General features: G+C 41.8%; 1 pseudogene; it reads left to right on the top strand.

Annotated features, from left to right (window-relative positions):
• Window positions 1–1297: 1297 nt before the first annotated feature.
• The window catches only part of LOC110285336, a 31684-nt pseudogene continuing 9346 nt past the window's right edge, over window positions 1298–23635 (top strand).

Raw genomic sequence — 23635 nt, 5'->3', positions numbered from 1 at the left:
GGGGGGGGGGGGGGGGAGGGGTGTCTCTGTCCTGGCTCTCTTCATAGTTTCACATTTCTTTCTCTCCTTCCTGACCTCCTTCCTCCCTCCTTCTAGTCTCCTTTCCTTGTCTCCTCCTGTTTGCCATTTCTCAGATTCTCGTTAGACGTAGTCGATAATTTCAGCTTCAAGGGACAGCTTCTATTGAATGGTCTTTGTTGCCCATGACAAGAGCTCTCTGCATCCGTGAGTTGCAGGTAGATGATCCAGTAGTAGTAGCTCAGGTTGTTATTTTCATCCTGATCTGCTGCCTTGGTGTTTATACTGACCCTCTTGTGAGAGGGCTTTCAGAGCTCTCAGAGGCACAGGCAGCTTTCCCTTCATGAAAGGTGGGAACAGAGGTGGAGACTTCCGTGCTAACGTTTCTTTTCACCAGTGAGGCACATTCCACAAATACCAAAGTCACTCAATTTTCTCAATATTGGTAACACTTCATCTGTGTATGGATTTAACTGGTGTTGAGTCTTTCCTTCTCAGTGGTCAGAATTTCACCCTAGATCCTTCTCTAAGCTTTGCAGGGCACATAAAATACATACATTGCACTAAAATACACTAGACATATGCCTGGGAAAACAATCACACAGAATGTGAAGTTGAACCACAATACGATCTGTCACAAAAAGACATTGTCTACTTTATGGAAGAAACTGCTTCGTCTTGGTGCCTGGCATGGCTTGTCACCCTTCCTTGGTAGTTCTAGATTCTCCTCTGAAGAAAACTTTGATGGCTTATGTAAAGTCTGCTTTGCTGTATGTCTGTCAGACTCCTGGCTGCAGATTCTTGGGGGGGGTCCCATGTTTTGAAGTCTTTATTGTCAGTGTGACACTGATGGGGTTCCCAGTGGGCACATGCCCTTGAAAGATGAAAAAGTGCCAACCTTTCCTCCTCCCCTCTACCTCTCTACTGCCCCAAAGTACTGGGGTCAGCAGGATTTGATCTTGGAACCATAATACATCTTTCTTTATTATAACTTGAAGTTATCAAGAAGCTGTGACTAGGAGTAGTTACTGTACTTTGTCTTAATTAACAGAGTATACATGTCTTTCATGTTTGTATAATACATGTTTGTCTTGAGACTCTAATGAGAAGCCTTCATTTAGGTGTTTGTTGGGTCTTCTTTATAGCATTGCTCCAGCGAGATGCCTCTTGGACATCACAGATGCTCTTTCACAGAAAGAGAGCCCGCCTTGCTAGCTTGCTCATCCGTACCTCCATTCCCAGCTCTATAGCTAGGCTTTTTGGAGCTTAACTAAGAGTCATGCCGGTAAGTACCAGCCTCTAGTATACGTTGTGGGCATCTGTTAGAAGGTCTTACGTGAGTCGACCTCCTCCTTGAATGGCCAGCATATACAGGAAGCTCTTGTTAAGCATGGTATCCCATGCCTTCAAAAGTTTCCAAACAAGTGGAAACCACATAATCTATATTAGTTAGTGGGGGGAAATTTACAATTGTTCTTTGAGTTTTAAACTTTTCTGTCAAAGTACTGAAGGTTTTTATAGTCACTTATAAATGTATGCAGAGATGTAAAAAGTAAAAAAAATATTTAGTACAGTGTTGTTATAACTGCTAGAAATACTGAAAATTGAAGGGTTTTATTTCTTATAAAAAGCTGTGAATTTCAATGTGAGTGGTTCCTGCCTCCTTGCCCTTGCCCACATTGTGAGGAAATATCTCTGGTTTGTTTTGATTTACTGCCGTATTCCTCTCAGTTTGGACTAGTTTTATCTTTGTAGTTAAAACATTGAGAGATAATTTTGAGAGTTCTTTTACTGTGAAAGTTTTCAAAGTGCCATTTTTTTTTCCTTCCAGGAAAAATGGCCTCTTTTCATCATAAGCCTTTTCTTGCACACGTCAAAGTGGATCTTCACTATGTCCTTCTTTACAGGATGAGGCGTTACCTAGCAACCAAATGGTCACTCCCATGCTCGGCTCTCGGCTTCTGTTAACACAGATTCCAAGTTTACTTGTGCTGTTTTCATTATTTTATCCCTTCACTGTGCTTTTATGCTTTACAGCTCTCTGTTTCGATTATGCATTTTATAAAGATCTTGTGAGTTTACCATTGCAAATCAAGGTGGTAACGCTCCGATGGGCTTTGGTGGTTGTATGTAAGTTAAATAACAGATGTGGAACAATCTATCACCACAGACTTTGCAAGAAGCTACTGGGTTGTCCTCATGTCAGAAGGTGCATTTTATTTCAACCATAGTTTCTAGATCAAATACCTGGCAGAAAAGTTTATACTTTATTCAGTCATTCACAGTTAACTACAAATGGAGCTATGTTGTTAAGCCATTGGAGTTATAGTAGCCGAGACCTGTGCAGGTCACAAATTGACCTAGTAAACAATGCTTGGATCATATTTCTTCTATCTGTCCTAGGCATCTATAGTATTTTCAGGTATCTGCAAAGAAGGTACAGCACAGGGGTTCATCAAATGCCCATCCCTGGCCAGTATGCCTGTCACTAGCTTTAGGAAAGGCTGTACCATTAGCCTTGAGTCTATGCAGTGGGCACAGCCTGGAAACAGCCATTAATTAATGAGATGCAGTTTAATGCAGCAATACTGAGATGCATTGGTGTCACTAGCAAAAGTAACAGGGGCAGACAATGATCTGTGTGATGAGCCATGGTGGCGAAGAAGACAAATGTCAGACTACACATTGTCCTTCCTTCAAGGTGCCTAGTGCTTTTATAAATGAAAATTAACTCTTTATCACTGCTTTGGTCTTTATGTTCAGTTCAGGCCAATCTGATAACAGAAGTCTGGAAACTGCAGCTCATCTCTGGTACCTCCTTACTCTGCAGTCTACCACAGAGTCTCAGTTTTGTGATCTGCATCCTTTTCTTCCATTGTCTTTAAAGCCCTCCTCCCTCTCAAGGGCATGGTGCAAGCTTCTTGGCTTCTCCAGAGGTGACCTTAGTCTTAGATCTGAAGTAGCAGCAAAGAAAGGTGTGGGCTTGGTGACTTTGAAGCTCATTTAGACATCAACCTTTTTCTTTTAATAAAACCAGAATATGACTACCTATTTTTTCTTGTGCCTACTTAAGGACATCCTTCCTTTTGAGTGACAAAAGAAGATATATCATTTTATACAAGAGCACAGATTTGAGAGTCAGATAGGGCTGTATTGGAGGCTAGCCTTGGCCCCTAATGATGCTTACGGCCTTTCAGCGAACACCTCTGCTTTTCTCCACATAAATGGCTACATTAACTGGGCTAAAATAGCAATGCAATGTATGTATAGAATCTATCTCTGCCCGGGCCTATGCAAAATCTCTAATTTATGGGCACTACACACCAACGATCAATGAGTTAAAAATGACTGTAAAGGTCTTACATACATCAACTTGTTGGCTCCATACACCCAGTTCAGTTTACACAACTGAGTACAAGAAGAGCTCAGAATGTTCTTTCCCCAGTGTTCTTTCTATTTTAGATTCCAGTGTGCACCTAGCTCATTGTTCGTGGTTAATTCATCCTCCGTATCCAGCAGAGCTATTTCACTGCTCAATTTATCCACCTTTCTGTGAGTATGCGATGCTAATGTTACTGATTTATTTTTGCATATTCGTCATTATTAGAAGTCTACTCAGATCATTTAAAGATAAAGATGGGACTATAAAAACATGAGAAAAACGAGTAAGTAGTGTTTCCCCTTGGGTCTCTGTGATGTCTACGGGATCCTACCCTCCTGCCTGCATCCCCTCTGAACTGATCACCCATGATGATTTAGAACAATCTCATTTAGCTTTGTCTGGGAAATAGTTCCATTTTTGTTTGTTTGTTTGTTTTTGTTTTTCTGCATTCGTGTTGTTGATATGAGAGAAGCGTTGCCATGTCAATAATGTTTAAACATCAAATTCTCTCCCTCCCCACAGGCAACTGGGACCATGTATGAATGGAATTTAAGGCTGTAGAAAGAATTCTTTGTTTTTATCAAGGTCCTTTTTTGTTGTCTTCTTGAGTACATTCAGTTTTATTCAGGTTGAGGTCCTGTTTGGGTTCTGACCAATTTTATGACAGGAGATATGATGTGATTTATTGGCAGGCCTGGTCATGAAGCCTTCCTTCCAGGACATTGATACCATGAGTATACTCAATGTGTTAGTGTGTGCATGGGTTTCCTGGCCATCTACTGAAGCACGGGGGATTTCTCAGGGGCTGCATCCAGAAACTGAGCCTGTTTCCCCAGCAGTCATCCATTGTTCATTAGCTCCTTGGCTACTAGGAAGAAAACCATATTTTTAAATGAAAAACATGTAATATGAAATGGAATTATGACATGGAAGAGAACTGAACTACCAAGTTACCACATGGAAGAAAAACCATCACCCAGGCTAATCTGACTCTGGTTAAGAGAATAAGAAACGAAAGCAAGTGAATGTTTGAGCATGCAGGGCATATTTGTGACTGTCATGTAACTGACCTGGTGTCAAACAAAACACTTCTCCATTTAACTCATGAGAGTTTCGTGGAAATAAAGATGACACTCTGCTTATGTTCATATTTTTTAAGTAGATATTTTCTTCGTTTACAATTCAAATGCTATCCCGAAAGTCCCCTAGACCCTCCCCCACGTCTTGCTTCCCAGCCCACCCACTCCTGCTTCTTGGCCCTGGCATTCCCCTGTACTGGGGCATATAATCTTTGCAAGACCAAGGGCCTCTCCTCCCACTGATGGCCGACTAGGCCATCCTCTACTACATATGCAACTAGAGACACAAACTCTGGGGGTACTGGTTAGTTCATATTGTTGTTCCTCCTATAGAGTTGCAGAACCCTTTAGCTCCTTAGGTACTTTTTCTAGCTCCTTCATTGGGGGCCCTGTGTTCCATCCAATAGATGACTGTGAGCATCCACTTCTGTATTAGCCAGGCACTGGCATCAATGCAATGTGTGAATGTAGAGCATTATTTGTGGGAATGCTTATAAGTCTAAAAATCAAGAGACCAGATTCTGGCATGAGTCACAGGCTGGCCTCTCTCTTATCTGCAGCGCCGTCGTTTGTAAAATTGTACTCTAATCCTTGTCACGACTGCCTCTCCGGGTTACTGAAAGTTGCAAATGAAATCATGGATGTGTAAGAAGTTCGAAACTGTGAAGTTTTGCCAAGGAGAAGAGACTGTAATTACTAGAGAGGCTCTAATGTCCCTTGGGAATACCCTTTCCACACATCAGGGGATGCCATGCTGTGGTCCCCTTGTGTTAACTCTTCCTGAGAATGTAAGCTCAGCAAAGCATGAGCTCAAGCTGCCTGGATGCAATGCGGAATGCTTGGCAGGCATTTTCTGCCCAGAGCAGCTGCTGGGAGCCAAACATAAAGGTGCCTGTGTGAGTCTCAGCACAGAATGACTCTGGCAGGGTCGGGGGAGGAGCAAAGTTTTCCTCCCTCCTGATGACAAAGGTAAATAACTAGGAAAAGGTGAAAGGTCAGCTTCACTCTGCTCCCTCACAGAATCTGAAGAACCAGAGCACAGCTGCTGGCAACATACCCAACTCTTGTGATAAGTGTCAATAGGAACTGGTAGGCCCATCATTCTGATCCACTCCATATGAGGACTCGGAAACTCCCTGGGTAAATCCATTTTCTTTTTAACTCTTTCCTTTATATCTTATCAAACATCAACTAACAGATAATCTCGTGGCACAGGCTACAACAAAAGTTAATGCTGAGCTACATAGTCTCCCTCCCCCTGCCCTGTGTATGTGTGTACATACACATATACATGCATGTGTTGGTGTGTGAATGAGGAAGCTGACATGCAGTTTTAATAGCACAATGGAAACATAGCACGCAGTTCACAGAGAACTGAGGACCAAAGTGCCCTAAGCCTGCTTCCTGTATGGAGGAGGCTCTTTTCCTTGGAGGCCAGGATTTATGAACCACGTGTGCATACTCATTGTTCTTACTACACAACAGGCATTCTCCTAAGCACATCTTGAGTATTAGCTTATTAGTTATAAAACCTCATGACATAAATGTGATTGTCACCCTTCTTTTACAAAGGAGGAAATTGGGGTAGACACATATAAAGCTCTGGGACACAAAGACAAATGATAAAGCCAGGATTCAAACCTAGGCATCAGCTTCAACTATGCAGGCTCTAAACACTGAAGTCTGCTCCCTTGGAGGAAAAGGCATAGAATATAACATATGTGGTGACCTTTGCAGGTCCCCAAGGCCACTTATATCCTGGACAGAAAAGAGTTGGCCAATTAAACACACACACACACACACACACACCACACTTCTTGAACATTGTATTGTGTAGAGATATATATAACCATGTTGTGATTGTGACTTACAGAAATACAATGTAAATCCCACTAGCTAATTCTGCTCCTGGAAACTGCCTCCTTTAATGGGGTCTCAAACAGCCATTGAAGTAGGTACATCAGAGACCCCAGGGCTCATAACATGGGAAGCTAGCCCCAAGTGAACTCATTATCCATCACCTGACTGTAAAATAATAAACAAATAGGAAACCCTTAGGATGTGTGCTTTTAGTTTGGGGTGCTAAGGCTCATTAGCATATTTTCATAAATATTCATATTTTCAGCATACATACATTCATTGCTCATCACAGTGCTTCTATGCACCTCATTAATTATCAGTTGCCTTTAGGCCTCTACTTGAAGACCATCAAGTACTGTGTAATCAAGTGGAGCTGAGAAATTACTTTTGTGAGGAGTGTGGAAAAAGGAAAGTGTGAGATTAGCAATAAGAATGTGTTTCCCACCTTTCCTGCTGACTGGCCCCTTATTTGAAAATGCAGCAAGCATCAAACTGCAGCTAAGTCTCATGGAGACCGACCACTCCCTAGGCTCTTTGCTTCCACCTTCCAAATCAGGAGTTTTCTACAATCTTCTGTTTTTACTAAGTCAGAAGTGTAGCCCACAGACCACTCCTTTCTGGTTGAATTGGGGATGCCTTATTGAAAACCAGCACCTCCGCTTCAGCACAGGCCACTGAGTTATAATTTGTGCAGGAGAAGCCCTGATAAACTGGCTGCATGGACCAGTTTACACTCATCAACTAAGAGTCCTTTTCATTCTCAAAAATAGTATGGCTATGTGTGTGTGTTTCTGTTCATATATGTGTTAATATATGTATTACAATACACAATACACACATACACACACACACTTATACACACACATATATATGCACACACATATATATATATATGTATGTGTGTGTATACATATATGTATACATATATGTGTATACATATATGTATACACACACACACACACACAGATACACACATATACATGCATCTTTGGGGAGTAGTATGCTTGCTTGTGTAGGTATACGTGGAAACCAGAGGCTGACTTTGGACTGTGTTCCTCAGTGGTTTCCCCACCTTGGATTTTGAGCCTTGGTCTCTCTGCATATTGCAGTTCCGAGTCAACTGGTTGGCCACTGAGGCTCCAGGACCTACCTGTCTCTGAACTCTCAAGTTAGGGTTCTGGGCATGTGCTCTCATACCTGGATTTTCTACATGTTTGCTGGGGACCCAGACTCACTTTACCCAATGTGTCACCTCCCCTCTCCCGTAGTATGGCTTTAATAATGGACAAAGGGAAGTGTGCTCTGTGGGTGGGATTTTATCACATGCCTCTGTTGATTCTTACATGTGTTAACATTTGAAAACAAATGATATTACAATTATAGCTGGATTGGATGAAGGAAGACTTGGTGATAATGAATTTGATAAGGACACAAAGCACTATTAGCTGCTATTTATCAAAATAATTCTTACAAATATCAGAAGAATTCTGCAAAGGAAAACTTGCAAAGTATGTTTCTGCAACTAGTATTATTAGGCCAACTTCCATGAAATCTTGCAAACAATCACAAAAGAGGAGGAATCCCCTGAAGACAGGTGGACCTGCATACAATGCCCTGAGTTATTTCAGGACAGTGTCCCCGAGAGGTTGCCATTGTAATGGCTGGTTTTGTCAACTTGACACAGGCTGGAGTTATCACAGAGAAAGGAGCTTCAATTGGGGAAGTGCCTCCATGAGATCCAGCTGTGGGGCATTTTCTCAATTAGTGATCAAGGTGAGAGGGGCCCTTGTGGGTGGGACCATCTCTGGGCTGGTAGTCTTGGGTTCTATAAGAGAGCAGGCTGAGCAAACCAGGGGAGGCAAGCCAGTAAAGAACATCCCTCCATGGCCTCTGCATTAGCTCCTGCTTCCTGACCTGCTTGAGTTCCTGTCCTGACTTCCTTTGGTGATGAACAGCAGTATGGAAGTGTAAGCCGAATAAACCCTTTCCTGCGCAACTTGCTTCTTGGTCATGATGTTTATGCAGGAATAGAAACCCTGACTAAGACAGCCATCAATGGCCCTCCTAGAACTGTCTACAGTGCTCAGAGTTGGAAACAGAAAACAGAACCTGACAGCCTCTGGACCACAGCCTCCCACAGGTGTGCTCTCTCTGGGCAGTGATATGTACATTTTGTGTTACTGGCAGACTTTTAAAAGCTAAGGGATTTCATGATTAAAGCCAAACGTGATATTTCTGTCTTCTCTTAAAAACTCGGAGGGGTGAACAGGAGAGGATTTGGTTTCTACTAGGCAGGAGTTGATGGCTAAGGAGTAGCCACTATTTTTGGAATGACCTGAGTTTCTATGTAACCGCCAAAGCAGTCTACTGTTTTTCATGGCCTGTCTGGCCATGGTCACGATGCTTCTTCTCCTATGAGACTTGGAAGTTCCAAACTTGGCTGCACATGGGAAAGGTGCTGGAGAAGAGGAAAAGAGAGGGAATGGGAGGGGAGTGGAAGAGAGGAGAGGAAAAGAGGATGGGGCAGGGAGGAGTTGAGAGAAGAGGCAAGGAGGAGAGGGGAGGGAAGGGAAAACAAGTGGAGGACAGGAAAAGGTTGTAGAGGAAGGGAAGGGAAAGGAAAATTGAGGAAGGAGGAGAAGAAAAAGAAAGAAGGACAGAAGAGCAGAGGTGGCAGGAAGAGAAGAGGAAAGGTGAGAAAAAACAAAAGAAGGGGGGAATGTAAGAAGGAAAAAAAAAAGAGAAGGTGAGTCTGGGCCTATTGTGGAAGGTGGCTGTAGAGCCCCTACGATGAGGCCCCATGGTTCCCAAGCTGCCCTGGTGATTTTGTGTCAGAGGGTGTGAGAGCCAAAGCTTCCTCTAGAGTTAGCTGAACTTTCCAGAAGCTGCCTCAGCAGAGGATCTGAGAGCAAATCCCAGAAGTGTTCTGAGCTGTTTGAGGACTCGCCTGCTATGGTCTCAGTTGGGAGTCTTCTCTCAGCTCGTCTTGAGACACCACCCTGCGAACTCCGCTCAAGTTGGCTGGGGTAGAGCCAGGCTCTTCGTATTGAAATTCCCTAAGACGTTTGGAAGCAGGCAGAGCAGAAGGGCTGCTTGCTCTGAACTTTTCTCCTGTGCTTCCTCTCCGTGCAGGGGGGATCAAGGCAAGCCCAGGCAATTCAGTCATCTCGGGCCCCAAAGAAGGAAAGTCAAGGTTATTGGCACCAAACACTCCTGGAGACGGCTCAGTAGGCACCGTCTGTGGAAAGCATGCTTGGCATTTGGAAAGACCTTCTCCCTGTCTCTTCAAGCTTGTGACTACTGCAAACAGCTGGTCGCCTTGTGATGAGCTGCCATGTCTCTGACATTAAGAGTAAGGTACGTGTCTGAATCATGGGTAACTCTTCCATCGCTGCTCATTTGATGCCATTTTGAAATTTCAAAAAAGCTGTCTCTTGTCACAATAAAATCGTGCAGATAGAAACTGATCAGTATAAAGGACACAGGCTTTTTCTGACTTTGATTTAATTTGCTATAAGTGGCTCAAAGTCCTGGCGGGCGTCTTATTTTTACAGTCCAAATATTGGTGAGGAACAGAGCTAGGAAATGAAGAAATTCCGAGATCAATGGAATAACATGCATCTAGAAGGTGAAAGTTAAATATCTTTCACTTTTTTTTTTCTGTGAGGCGCTGGTGTCTTAGTGGTCAGCTTGGAGTCATGTCAAGTCACAGGCTGCTCCATCCACATTCCCAGGATATGTCATGAGGACTCTGGAGGTCCCTTGGAAGTGTGTAGAAGGTCTTAGTCCTAAAAGCTCAGCTTGCATTCTAGTTCTAAGAAGGCCTCTCTGGCTGTTTTCTCTCAGAATTTTCATGTGCAAATAGCAACGATGATCATGCTGTCTTGCCTTTAGCAGTGGTTCTCAACCTCCCCTATGCTGAAAGCCTCAGGTTTTGGTGACCCCAGCCATAAAAGTATCTCATTGCTACTTTGCAAATGTAATTTTACTATTGTTATGAATTGTAAATATCAGATATGCAACTCCAAAGGGGTCATGGCCCACAGGCTGAGAAGTACTGCTTTAGGACAAGCCACTGTGTAGCAAGCCTCCTGGGAGACATTTACATACCATACATTAATTCCTCCTGTCCAGTATCATCTCTGCCCTCTGACTGTCCCAGTCTTGTAGGCTTCTTTGGTTTTCCTGATAAGCGTCTTTTCAATCCTCAGGCTCTGCAGCTTATCCTCTCTGACTGAAATGTTTTCTCTGGTTTGCATACATTTTCCTCCTTGTTTTATTTAGCGCTATGCCTCTTAAGTTACCTTTTAAAACCTCAGTGGCTGGGCTACTCTCTTAAGAACACATTCTATTATATAGCCTGAGTAGGCCTAATCCTCTCTTGAGCTGCATATGAATCCTGGTGTGTTCTGACACAGCTGTTTGTAGGCATGCCTTTCAGTAGCACCACAGTGCTAGAGCCACAGCTTAGAACTAACAACCACCATTAGATCCTGGCTCTCACTCTCTCACAGTTCAAATGAAATGACTCTGATCTTCACCATCAAAATATTGGTGAGGAGTGGAGCAGGTAATGAAATTCCTACCTGAGAAAGTTAATGAAACTCTCTTTCTCCACTATCTTTTTTTTTTTTTTCTCCAGCCCTAGAATTAAACTAATAGCTTTGGAATATGCTAAGCAAGGGCTGCACCTGAGCTTGGCCCCAGCCCCATTACCTATCTTTAAGTCGAGAACACTACTTTACCCAACGGGTATGTTATATGATTGGCAGCAAGACGTGCAAGGAGCTATCTTTAGCAGTTACATATACAAATTATTTTACTGAGGCCAAGGATTTTAACATTTTATTCACTAATTTATTCCCCTTATATATACTTTTTCTTAGCACCTATTGCTGCTTAAAAATATTGGATAAATTCATTGATGATACTAACCCAAAAATCATTACATCAATGACTACAGGAGATATACTTTTATGAAAGAAAAGGATATATAAATAAATATTCCTTCTCCCTTGTGTGTTTGCAGTTATATCAAGTTGGGAGAGCATTTGTCTGTAGTTAGGGTAAGATTTTATATTATTTATCCCTAAAATAGATAAAAAATAAAACTATTTTGTTCAATTTCTCAAAAATCCTACTGTAGAAGGATGGTATGGAATTACTGCCTCACATGTGACAGCTAAAATCAGACCAAACAACAAGACAGACAGACAGGATATATGAAGCACTGTCTTTGCAGATATCAGATAAAGGCAACGAGCAATGCGAATGTCAGAAGCATGGTTCCTTGAGTTCCTAACTTGCTGACTGGAGAGCTTTTAGGCTGCAGTGTAGAGAAGGCTTCCTGGTACAGTCCAGCGTTCTAGCATGAGTGTACAGGGCTAGCTACTTGCAGAGGCCAAAGTAGAATGTTTTGAGACAGAGCGCAAGAGAGGAGAGAGAGCTCCTGTGGACGAGAACTCCAGACCTGGAAGAAGATCCCTTGAGCGTTCATCTGGATGTCTTATGACATGACTTCAGACTGGAGAACGAGCCGCCTTAAACGCATCAGATGACTGCCATCAACTCTCACTCAAGGGTAGACAGAGCTCTGACTCTCAGCTGTCTGAGAGGAAGCTTCACACTGTGGAGAGTCTTCGGGGATTCAGAAGTGATGTGTCTCAGTAAGGAGGCACAGTAGGCTCCGCGAGTAAATAATTGCTGCTCTAATTCCCACTAAGGCATCTCAAGACCAGGACTTCAGAGAATTCAACCGTCGCTAAAAATTAACTACTTCGAAGAAGGAGGCATTAAGACACTTTATGAATAACTCAAAACAAATCATGGATCTTAATGCAAGACTTGAAATCCTGAAACTTCTAGAATAATATATAGGAACAATCTGTTATAACCCTAGTTTGGGGAAAGATGAACCAGATATATCACCAATAGTGTGATCAATAAAAATAAAGCATAATTAATTTGAACTTTATTATAATAAGGAACTTCTAGTCCCTGAAAGTCACTGTTGGCACTGAGAAAAATGTTGTGAAAATTTGGTGTTTTAAAGAACATATGTCCACATTAGGTAAAGGATACTTAAATCTCAATGATAAGAAAAAAAGTATAATTAAAATAGACAAAATGTTTGAACAGCTACTTTATCCTAGGAGATAAGATGAAAAGCAGGGATACAGAAAGACTCTCAATGCAGTTGGACATAAAGGGCATAAAGTAAATGCTACATGTGTCTGAAATTGTCCCAAATTGAAAATACCGCACCAAATGTTGGTGTGGTTGTAGAAAACCTAGAAAGCCCTCACCTGAAGCAAGAAATTGCTAATCCTCTCTGAACTTCCCCTGCGGTGCATACTTCTCGATACCACCCACAAAAATGCTCTGGATTCTCGAATGAAAGATGGACAGGCAGGCAGACCGACCGACCAACCAATACACACACACACACACACACACAGAGAGAGAGAGAGAGAGAGAGAGAATGAGAGAGAGAGAAAGAGAGAGAGAGAGAGAGAGAGAGAACACATCCTTATGTTTAGTATGTTCTAAGCAGCTCAAAGGCTCGGCCATTCTTGCTACCCCAGACCCAATCGGGGAAGTGGTCCCTGAGGCTGCCTCCCTGATTCTTACATGGCTGCAGGCTTTCTCTCCTGCTCCCTCAAGTCTGATCTCTCTGCTTCCCCTATCAACACTCCTTCTTTCCTACTTCCTTGCCCATGGAAATCTAAAGTCCCGCCTCCGTCTCCCTGCCCAGCATTAGGCTGTGGCCACTTTATTTTACCAAAGCCAACTTGGGACAGGGAACTTCAGTGTGTTACAGACAGACATGCCAGTTCCCATGTAATTTTGGGAGCCGAATTAACACAAGTAGCATTAGAACCAATCCGCAACTGAAATGGAAGGTGCTTAGCTGCTTTGGTACTGATTTCCTAGCTTCTTGACCTAGGATCCAGTATCTCACTGTTCACACCTCCTGGCTTTGGATCCTCTGTGTCAAACATATTCCCTGACTGATTTACCTTTTCTCTGTGACCAAGAAAGGGGTAGGAGAAACTATTCATAACTTTCTACGCATAATCTTAGCAGACAATGCGAATCTTTATTAAGTTAAGAAAAATAGTTTAAATCTCATTGGTTCTGTTGGTCACAAGTGATGTCTCCAATTAACTAGGCCCAGGGAAATGGCAGTTTTCCTGACTTGACATTACCTTATTTCTAAACCTAGTGGAAGAAAAAACAACAACAACAAAAAACTACACTCAAAACATAACCAGTGCAAGTGTGGAGATGAGATTTACCAGGAAAATTGGGGTTTGACTCCACACGTCTCAGAGAACTGCAGAACATAAACTCAAAACCAAACATAATAGAATACACAAATTCATTTTCTGACAAAATGCCACTAAATTCATAATCCCTAGCTGCACCATAACTACCCTTTGAGTATTACCCAGACTAACAGATATGGAAGTGGATGGGCCTGGTCAGTGTTATGGCTATCCTAGCAATATTTTAGATAATACATGTATTTTTAAATGCTGTGATCTAGTATATATTAGACATAACAACACTTGCTTTATTGCACAATTCAAACATTTTTCATAGGCAAAAAACCCCATTTAATCTTATAATTCCAAACTACCTTTGATGTTTATTTTGACAAGATTATGGAATGCAAGAAAGCAGAATGTGTAGAGATGAAAGTGACCACAGGAAAGAAATCCAAACAACTGCTTTGTGATATTTTTTATTGATCTCGTTCCATGCACTGAGCACCTGTGTTCATTGTTTGTTGTTGTTGGCCAGTGTGGAAGACATCTTCCATTTGATCATGAACTGTCAGCAAAAAAAAAAAAAAAATCCAGTACTCCTTAATGCATCTGTATACATAGGGTACACACATATGCTTACACACAGACACACAACACAGAGACTCGTAGACACACTCACAGCTGAAGATCAACACAGGTGCATCTGTATTTTCTGGGATGTCTTGATCTCACTAGATAGAATAAAGATGAAATCAGGAAAGCTAATCCTTAGAAAGCTTTACTTTAAACTCTTCCTTTTCATCCATCATAACCAGAAATAAATCAGTATCTATTTATTTATTGTCTAAAATGATTTTCCTTCTCAAAGCTCAGCAGCGGGAGAGCACAGGATGACAGCATCCTCTCTTTCCTCCAGCAGGAGGGTCACAGGGTCACAGGTATGAACCATGGCGGGGAAGCTTTTCTTCCTTCCCTTAAGACCTTGCAGGAGTTTCTGTTCTTCACTCTTTGTTTTGCAAACGGGAAGCTTCTGTGCAGTTTCTCAGGAGGAAGGTCACATTGCAGAGCTGGAAGTGCGGAGGGAACTGGAAGCTGCACCAGGACAGAAATTGACCTGCACTCTGGATGCAAGATGTGGTAGAAGATTTATTTCTCCTTTTTTTTTATTAGGTATTTTCCTCATTTACATTTCCAATGCTATCCAAAAAGTCCCCAATACACTCCCCCCCACTCCCCTACCCACCCACTCCTACTTTTTGGCCCTGGTGTTCCCCTGTACTGGGGCATATAAAGTTTGCAAGTCCAATGGGCCTCTCTTTCCAGTGATGGCCAACTAGGCCATCTTTTGATACATATGCAGCTAGAGACAAGAGCTCCGGGGTACTGGTTAGTTCATATTGTTGTTCCACCTATAGGGTTGCAGATCCCTTTAGCTCCTTGGATACTTTCTCTAGCTCCTCCATTGGGGGCCCTGTGATCCATCCAATAGCTGACTGTGAGCATCCACTTCTGTGTTTGCTAGGCCCCGGCATTGTCTCACAAGAGACAGCTATATCTGGGTCCTTTCAACAAAATCTTGCTAGTGTATGCAATGGTGTCAGCATTTGGAAGCTGATTATGGGATGGATCCCTGGATATGGCAGTCTTTAGATGGTCCATCCTTTCATCACAGCTCCAAACTTTATCTCTGTAACTCTTTCCATGGGTGTTTTGTTCCCAATTCTAAGAAGGGGCACAGTGTCCACACTTTGGTCTTAGTTCTTCTTGAGTTTCATGCGTTTAACAAATTGCATCTTATATCTTGGGTATCCTAAGTTTTTGGGCTAATATCCACTTATCAGTGAGTACATATTGTGTGAGTTCCTTTGTGACTGTGTTACCTCACTCAGGATGATGCCTTCCAGGTCCAACCATTTGCCTAGGAATTTCATAAATTCATTCNTTTTAATAGCTGAGTAGTNNTCCATTGTGTAAATGTACCACATTTTCTGTATCCATTCCTCTGTTGAGGGGCATCTGGGTTCTTTCCAGCTTCTGGCTATTATAAATAAGGCTGCTATGAACATAGTGGAGCATGTGTCCTTCTTACCGGTTGGAACATTTTCTGGACATATGCGCTATCAATGTCCCCTTTGAAAGGAACCTTCATTCCAGTCACAAAGGAGAGTGGAATAGAATTGTGACTGTCCAACCAGTTCTTTGTCCTGTGGTAAGCAAGGGTATGTTGGCTGCCAAGAATAAACACAGGTTGGTCACGGGAAACTGATGTTACAAGGCCTATTGCTCTGTAAAGAAAGGTGGATCGTCAGAAGGGCTCAGAACCTTTTCCAGACAGGATTTAAACCTGTGTGCACTATCAAGAGTATTTAACATCATTTTTAATTTTCCTTATCAAAAGGGCCATTGACCTACTTGACTGTTACCCTTACAGATAAATTAATTCATGAAGCTCCTAGAAAGCTCACGTTCCCCAGTGCCTGGATCCTTGCATACCTGGCTCCAGGAGATGGCACCGGCCCACTGAATGCTCCCTAAGGAATCTGCATTAAGTGCATTGGACCTTAGGGACTATATAGTCAGATGGCGATATGGACTGAAGTCAGATGGTCACAATGTGTTAGAGCTGTATAAAGCTCATAAGGCCCCTGGCAGATGCGGATGCTGAATGTGGACTCTATTTCTGATTTGCCCGTTTTACCCTCCCAAAGGCACAATTGTCCTTTGTAGGCTTTTCATGGTATCTGTGGGTTTTAGGCTACCCAGGCTGCCATAACAAAACACCACTGGCTCCCAGCAATCATTTGTTTCATCCTGGTCTGGGGTCTGAATGTTGACATCATCAGCTTTGAGCAGTGGTGTCTTTCTGGCTTATAGGCAGCCACGTGTGTTCACTTTATACTTACATGGCAGGGGCAGGATAGAAGTAATCATTTTGATGCCCCATTGTCTTATTATAAAGGTAATGATTACATCAAGAAACCTCACCCTCAAGAGCCAATCTAATCCCACTCATCACTCAAAGGCCCCATTTCCAGATACTATTACACTGGGATGGGAATTCACTAGATGGACCTAGGAACCCCAGTAGTCTCCAGCACTGCATTCTTGCTTGTTATTCCTATAATAAGCTGCTTGCTGAGTTAATGTGGGTAGATTTCTGTGCTGTGATTGACAGGCCACCATCACAGGCCTCCATTGGGCCTTAGAGTATGTAAAGTACTTTAATAAGCACTAGTTTTGCTTCTCACAGTAAGTTTATGAGATAGGAGGATACTTTTTATTATTAATATTATTTTTATTAGAATATCTAACATGAGATCTACCCTCCAATATTGGTAATTAATGGTATGGTGTTGTAATCAGGTTCCCATAATGCATCCATTGTATTGTGAAACTTATACCTGTTGAACAGGGGTCTGGAGAAAATAATTTTGAAGGAAGATAATCAAATTGTCGTGGTTCAATTATCACACAAAAAGTCAGTGGTAGGTTTGGATCTCAACCTAGGATTTAAAAGAGAACACTGTCATATCTATAGCTGACATTTTCCCCTCCCCTCATATTTGGTCACATAGCTTTAGCTAAAGCCTAAGAAGGGTGAAAAATCTTGGCTTAGATAGCATGCTTTTGGCACAGGGTTTCTGACAAGACACTCCACTGCTAGCTATTAGCCTCTCTGGCTTTTGTTCTGCTATCCCAAAGGGTTTTTGCTCTCTTGTCATGGTTCAAGATGCACAATTTCTGTGCCATATTTGAAGAAAGAGAGGAGAAAATGGGAGGTAGGAAAGGGGCAAACCTACCTTTAAGGATGTCTGCTTCAAGTCACACAAATAAGTTCCTAGTGTAACACATCTACCCCAGTGCATTCACCTGAACTTAGTTCCCACCACCAATGAAGGCTCAGCTCAGATTCCCCATGGATCATTTAATGAATTGATGCCATTGGCTGTGGCCAGCTGTGCAAGACCAACAGTAAATTTCTTCTATTGTGAATTATTAGCTTTGTTCTCATGTGTTAAGCGTCTGATGATCTGATATTTCCTGAAAATGATCAATTTATCATTTTCAGGAAATAACAGATTGGAGTTCACAATTAGACAACTTGGCCTATACACATCAAAATCTTTGGCCTCTGTCATTTTGAAAATGCACATTAGTATACTAATCATCTCAGCTAAATCAGGCTCTACTTCACTAGCAGGAATAAGATTGCCAGTCTCTCTGATAATTCTCCAGGCCAATGAATTTCAACATGGAGTGACCGAGTTCTGTAATACCAGGCTTTCCCATTGCATGGCTTTCCTCCCTCATGAGTGAAACCTAAAACCTCCGAATTTCTTGGGTGTTTTTGAAGATGTGCTAGAACCGTAGGTTTCTATCTTAGAGTCAAGAATGTTGAAAACAGTTCTGTCTCTGATGTCACTTTCTTTTTAGATAAGTTTAACATCATGTGCTCTAAAATTTCCACTAAGAGTCTCAATCTGGAGTTGAACACACTGGATGGTGTCACGCATCATCTAAGGGATGGTCAGTCTAAGAAATGACTTAGGTGAGACCATCAGGAAGGCTGAGAAATAGAGCCCTGGAAGGGAACTTTGTAGTTCTCTCTGGGAGAGCTGAGACTATAATTCAAGACTCATAGGCTGATACCTTTTACTACCTGGCTTCTGCCCTTCCAGTAACCTCCCTATAAGAAACGCTCTCTGGGCTGACAAGGTGGCTCAGTAGTTAAAGCACTTGTTGCTCTTATAGAAGACCTAGGCTTGGTTCCCAGAATCTATATGATGCCTTACAACCACCCTAACTCCAGTTCCAGAAGGTCCGTTTCCTTCCTCTGACTTCCACAGGCTCTAAGCATACATGGTGAAAATACACACATGTAGACAATACATTCTTCATACACATAAAATTAAGTAAGAGAATTAAATAATAATTAGATGAAAGTAGAGCTAACCTTATAAGAACCAGTGGGCATCTAAGCATCCCAGGACCCTCAAGTGAAACTCAACATACTTTGGCCTGGTTACTCTAGCTGCAGTTCATATCTGTGGAGGACCAGGGATGTATATGTGTCTCCTGTGCTATCAAGTTTGGCCCAGGAGATTTCAATCTCTTTGCTGGAGGCAGTGGTAAAAATTGTGACATGTGGTTGGGCTGGGCTGGAATTGTATCTCATCTCTTCTCCCTAAGGCCAACACAAAGTTATCAGTCTGCTTTCTTACTGCTGTCTGAGCCAACCAAGCTCCTCTATATCAGAAGCCCAGGGGTGGATTTGGAATAATTGATCATCTTGGGGAAGCCCCTTTATTGATTTTTACAACCTTCAGAAATAAATATGGTAAGAATTCTGTGTGATGGATGTGGATGCAAATGCCAAGGAAAACCATAAAGGTTTGACACTTATTAAAAAGTGTTGCCAGAAAGTGTGAGTGATTATTTTAATATTGGCTCTGCATGACACATATCTGCCCGCTTCTCCCTAATTTCCCCACAGATGGGCCACTGTGCTTGCTATGTCCTTATGTGGCAAATGAGAAACGGTGTTTGGAATTAAGCTTTGAAGAAAGAATTGCGATTGTTTTAATTATGAGCCATCCAGTATGTTTCTCAAGTTAGAGAGCCTTGTGGGCACTGTAGGATTAGGATGACAATTCGGCATGGAACTGAGAGCCAAAGCAGGGAACGTGGACATTGGTACCAATGCTCAGTTTCTAGGGGCAGTGTATTTTGCTATTAATTATTTTTAGATGCTAAGTAGCTTCAAGACTTTTAGCTACATACAACTGGAGAAATATAATGGGACTCCTCTGATCAAAGCTCCAGCCTTTTACTCCAGAAGATGCTGTTAGTGTCCATGTGGAAGGAGACCTTGAAGTCTGTTGGATAAATAACCTACATGTGAAATCCTGTTCAGTTATGATTAGACTACATCAGACTTCCTAACATATGTGCCAAATCCACTAGCCACTGGGATTCTGCCATAACTGGTGATGAAGACTGGGCTGTTCAGCATGGCTTTGGTGATCTCTGACTGTTCTCCTTGTATCTCACTAGACACACAGAGATCCTATCTTCTTTTACTGGCTCACACACTTGCTTCCACAGACAGTGCTGCAAAGGTGACCTTTGACCTGTCTTCTAGACAGACTTGCAGAGATTAGAGGACATTTTTAGAAACTATAGGATAAAGCAAAAGGGGATTTGTTTTTCTAGATTTACAAAATGAACAGTTGGCCTCTCAATAAAATTTAATATTGAAATGGACCACAAAAATGTTTTCTAATATAAGTATCAATATGCTGCATGAAGTATTTAGAATGTACCATTTAGAATTTTGTTGTTCATCTGGAGTTCAAGTGTGTCCTATATTTTCCTGGCAAACATGGAGGTGTGTTATTAATTCCTGATTGGTCTACTCCCTTACTGTAGCTTGGCTAATTATACTTACTTGGTGAAAAGTCTAAGATTCCCTTCCATATCTTCAGTATCCACCTGGCTCTAGAAACTCTACTTGGTCACCTTCAAGGACCTAGCTTGTCCCAGTCACAGAATCTTATCTTTCGCTCTAGTCTTCCCAAGCCTAAGCTCTGAACACTGTTTTCATAACATTAAATTCAGTAGAATCCTTTGGCTGTCTGCGTCCTAATACAGGAAGCACAGCTGGGTACAAGGACCACAGCTGGATAGTCCCTCAACAGATGTCTTAGGACAGAGCAGCCCAATTTGCACCTCACTTTGCTCACTCTCTGTGGCAACTACTCCATTTGAGGGTGGGTCCAGTGGCCAGCCTTGCAGAATATTAACATGTGTTACAGAATGTGAAATGGAGTATTACAGAGGAAAATGGCCATCCAAGGAGCCTATCTAGGCTGAATTGCAACATGAGTTCTAGAAACTTAAGACATGTTAGTATTTGTGCATATATGAATGCATGTATATATATATATATGTATATGTATATATATGTGTGTGTGTATACATATATATTCATGAATACATGTACATATTTATACATCATGTATATGTATATATACTTCTTCATGTGAACATTTACATATGTATATATCACATGTATTCTAATTTTATTCTGAACATTGAATTTTCAGAACAAGATTTTTTTCTTTTCTAATCATTTTTCCCTCTTTTTATTAGATATTTTCTTCATTTACATTTCAAATGCTATCCCCAATGCCCCCTATATCCTCCCCCTGCCCTGCTCCCCAGCCCACCTTATTTTTTTTTAGCAGCACAAACTTCATCTTCTTATAAGATCATGTGTCATACTGCTGTGAAGGTGTGATCGCTGTGAGAGGAGAGGCCGTATGTATGTTACATGGTTATAGTGATCCTGGGCCAACTTCCAGGTCCTCTGAAGTGTTATGGACATCTATTTGGTGACAGTGCTATTCATCAATTCATGATACATGAAAGCAGCATGTTTATGTCTATAGTTAAGTATTTGTATGTACTTTACACCTTCATAAATTACTTTATGTGACTTTTAAATATTTAAATGTTCATAGATATAACTCATATGATTTATAATTTTATCCTGTTTCTGTGAGTTGCTGATCTCTGCATTTTTTAATAAGTTAAAAAGCAGTTGATTTCTCTAATTTGTCTTTTTTTGTTTAATCATAAGTTTTCACATGAATCAAAGATCATTTCCATAACTACTTACAGCAATTCATTTGCAAAATCTTTCTCTTTGAAGCTTGCTTTAATCTAGGCATGCATTATCTCTCCTGAGGCCTATTGATACTCTAGTAGTAATGCATTGTTATATAAAACACATCCTTGGCCCAGCTTAGAGAGGATATAGTGGTTACTAACTCTAATTCCATGGTCACTTTTGAGGCATAGACATGGTCCAAGGTGCTTACCCACATTCCACACCTCTGTATTCCTTTCTCCAAAACTGGCAAGAATGCTTCACGGAATGGGGGCATGGGAACTCCTTTCCTGACATCCTTGGTGGTACACCCCTGCTGCTCAGGAGTCTTGACACCTGATTCAGTTTTTCCTATGTGTTGACTTCAGGCAAATTTAGCCGTGCTCATCAGTTCACCTGCGGGAAATAAATAGTGCCACCCAAATACCCCATGGAACAGAAATCTTGAAGGTTCTTAAAAATGTCAAGAAGCTGACATGAGACCACTGTTTGATTATAGGAACTGGTGGCTTTGACAAAATAGAATAGAAAAAATGCAAATAAACAACTAACTTTCCTGTTTGTTCTTCTTCTAGGGATCAGGTTATGAATTGATCTTTTCACCATTTTAGCCTGAAAGGGAGCCCAATTTCCTTTTATTTTAGTAAGTGTGAATTAAGGACTTGCCATGTGCCAGGCACCGAGGAAGGAGGGATGGATGAGAGGTTAGAACATGGGGAGCAACAGGAGTTCCCAGGCTAGCTTGGAGGCTAACAAGGCTACAGTATGGGAAGAGCAGTCGATTTATCTGCAAAATGTGCTGGAAGCTTGGGTGGGAGTTTGATGAGTTCATTCTGCCCTTGAACCATAACATTTTCCATTATGTAGCCATTCAACAAGCCTTTTTTGAGCTTTGGTTAAGTTTCAGGCACTCTGCTTAGTGCTGGGGATAGAACAATGACCAAGTCAGATGGTTTCTGTTTTCAAAGCTTAGGGTTAGTGGGACAGACACATAGCATCTACACATTTATCTCATCAAAAACTATAAGACATCCAGGGCACTTTAGCAGTCACTGGGGCATTCAAAAGAACTGATCTAGAATGGTGTTTCAGAGAAAGGTCTCCCAAGGAAATTACACATTGGTTGAAGTTTAAGATACATGGGGATGAGGCAGTTGGAGAACAGAGGAAAGATGAGCACACAGGTGAGATGATATGGCATGGGGGTGTATTCTGACACAGGCTAGAAGTAGAGTTCTTCAGTGTTCTAAGTGTTCCTCTTATTTTCTGCTCCTTTCCCAGCCTCTCTTCTTGGGTTGCCAATTGTCACCAGTACTGAGACATCTGCATCCTTTCAGCTCTGCCTCTGCTTCTCAGATGAATACTGGGTTCTTTCCCAGAAAGGAATACATGGATAGGTAGCTGGAGAAGAATAAAACCTACCTCTCCCAGGAGCAGAATTTCAAGAATCTCTCCCAAGAGACTATCATGAATGACACTCAGTATGAAGACTGCTGTGATTCTGTTTTATAATCTGAAAAAGAAAGTTGACTTCAGAGACCAGAGGTCTGCCCTGGCTCTGTCACTCATGGCAAGAGGCATGCATTAGAAGAGGGACCCATGACCAGGAATTTCTGAGTGCTTTGGAATTGTATTTTGTCCATTTCTTGGAGTATTTCAGATTTGGTGTGATTATTTGCCCCATTTTATACAGGGGGGCTAAGACATGGCAAATAGACAACTTGCTAAGATCAGAGCTGGTAAGAGAGAGGTTGGCTTCAAATTTTCAAAATCTGATTAGAATAACTAGACCTTTAAACACTAAATTCCCTGAGGACATGCCAATAGTTATGATCATAACTTTCTAAAATGTTGAACCATTTTCAGAAAAGAAGAGGTTCTCAGAGCCAGACAGTAACCTCCCACATCCAACCCTGCTATCTGACTTATTACAATACTATGAATCCAAGTTAGGGTTTAGATCTTTTGTTTTCTGGTCCTAGTGATGCATTCCTGTGATCCCAGCTGCCCTAAAGGTAGAGGCAAAAGAATTGTAAATTCTGATAGTCTGATTGAGCTATAGGTCTGGTTCAAGACCAGCCTGGGCCACATCGCAAGACCTTGATTCAAAGTTTAGAAAATAAATGAAAGAGCCGAAGGAATGAATCACAAACTCAAGCTTAGAGAAAATGAAGCTGCAGTAGTGACTCTGCACAAGTATGAACCCTTCGACAATCTGGCATGCATGGAGGATGGACTCAAGGAGCCCCTACCCTTACTGATGAACTATTTGGTATAGCAAGCTTCTAGAATTTAGGTTTCTTTCTTCTTCCTTCCTTCCTTCCTTCCTTCCTTCCTTCCTTCCTTCCTTCCT

This window comes from Mus caroli, chromosome 19 (genome assembly GCF_900094665.2).
Source record: "Mus caroli chromosome 19, CAROLI_EIJ_v1.1, whole genome shotgun sequence".
Classification (NCBI taxonomy): Eukaryota; Metazoa; Chordata; class Mammalia; order Rodentia; family Muridae; genus Mus; species Mus caroli.
This window is presented reverse-complemented; position numbering and strand designations above follow the sequence as displayed.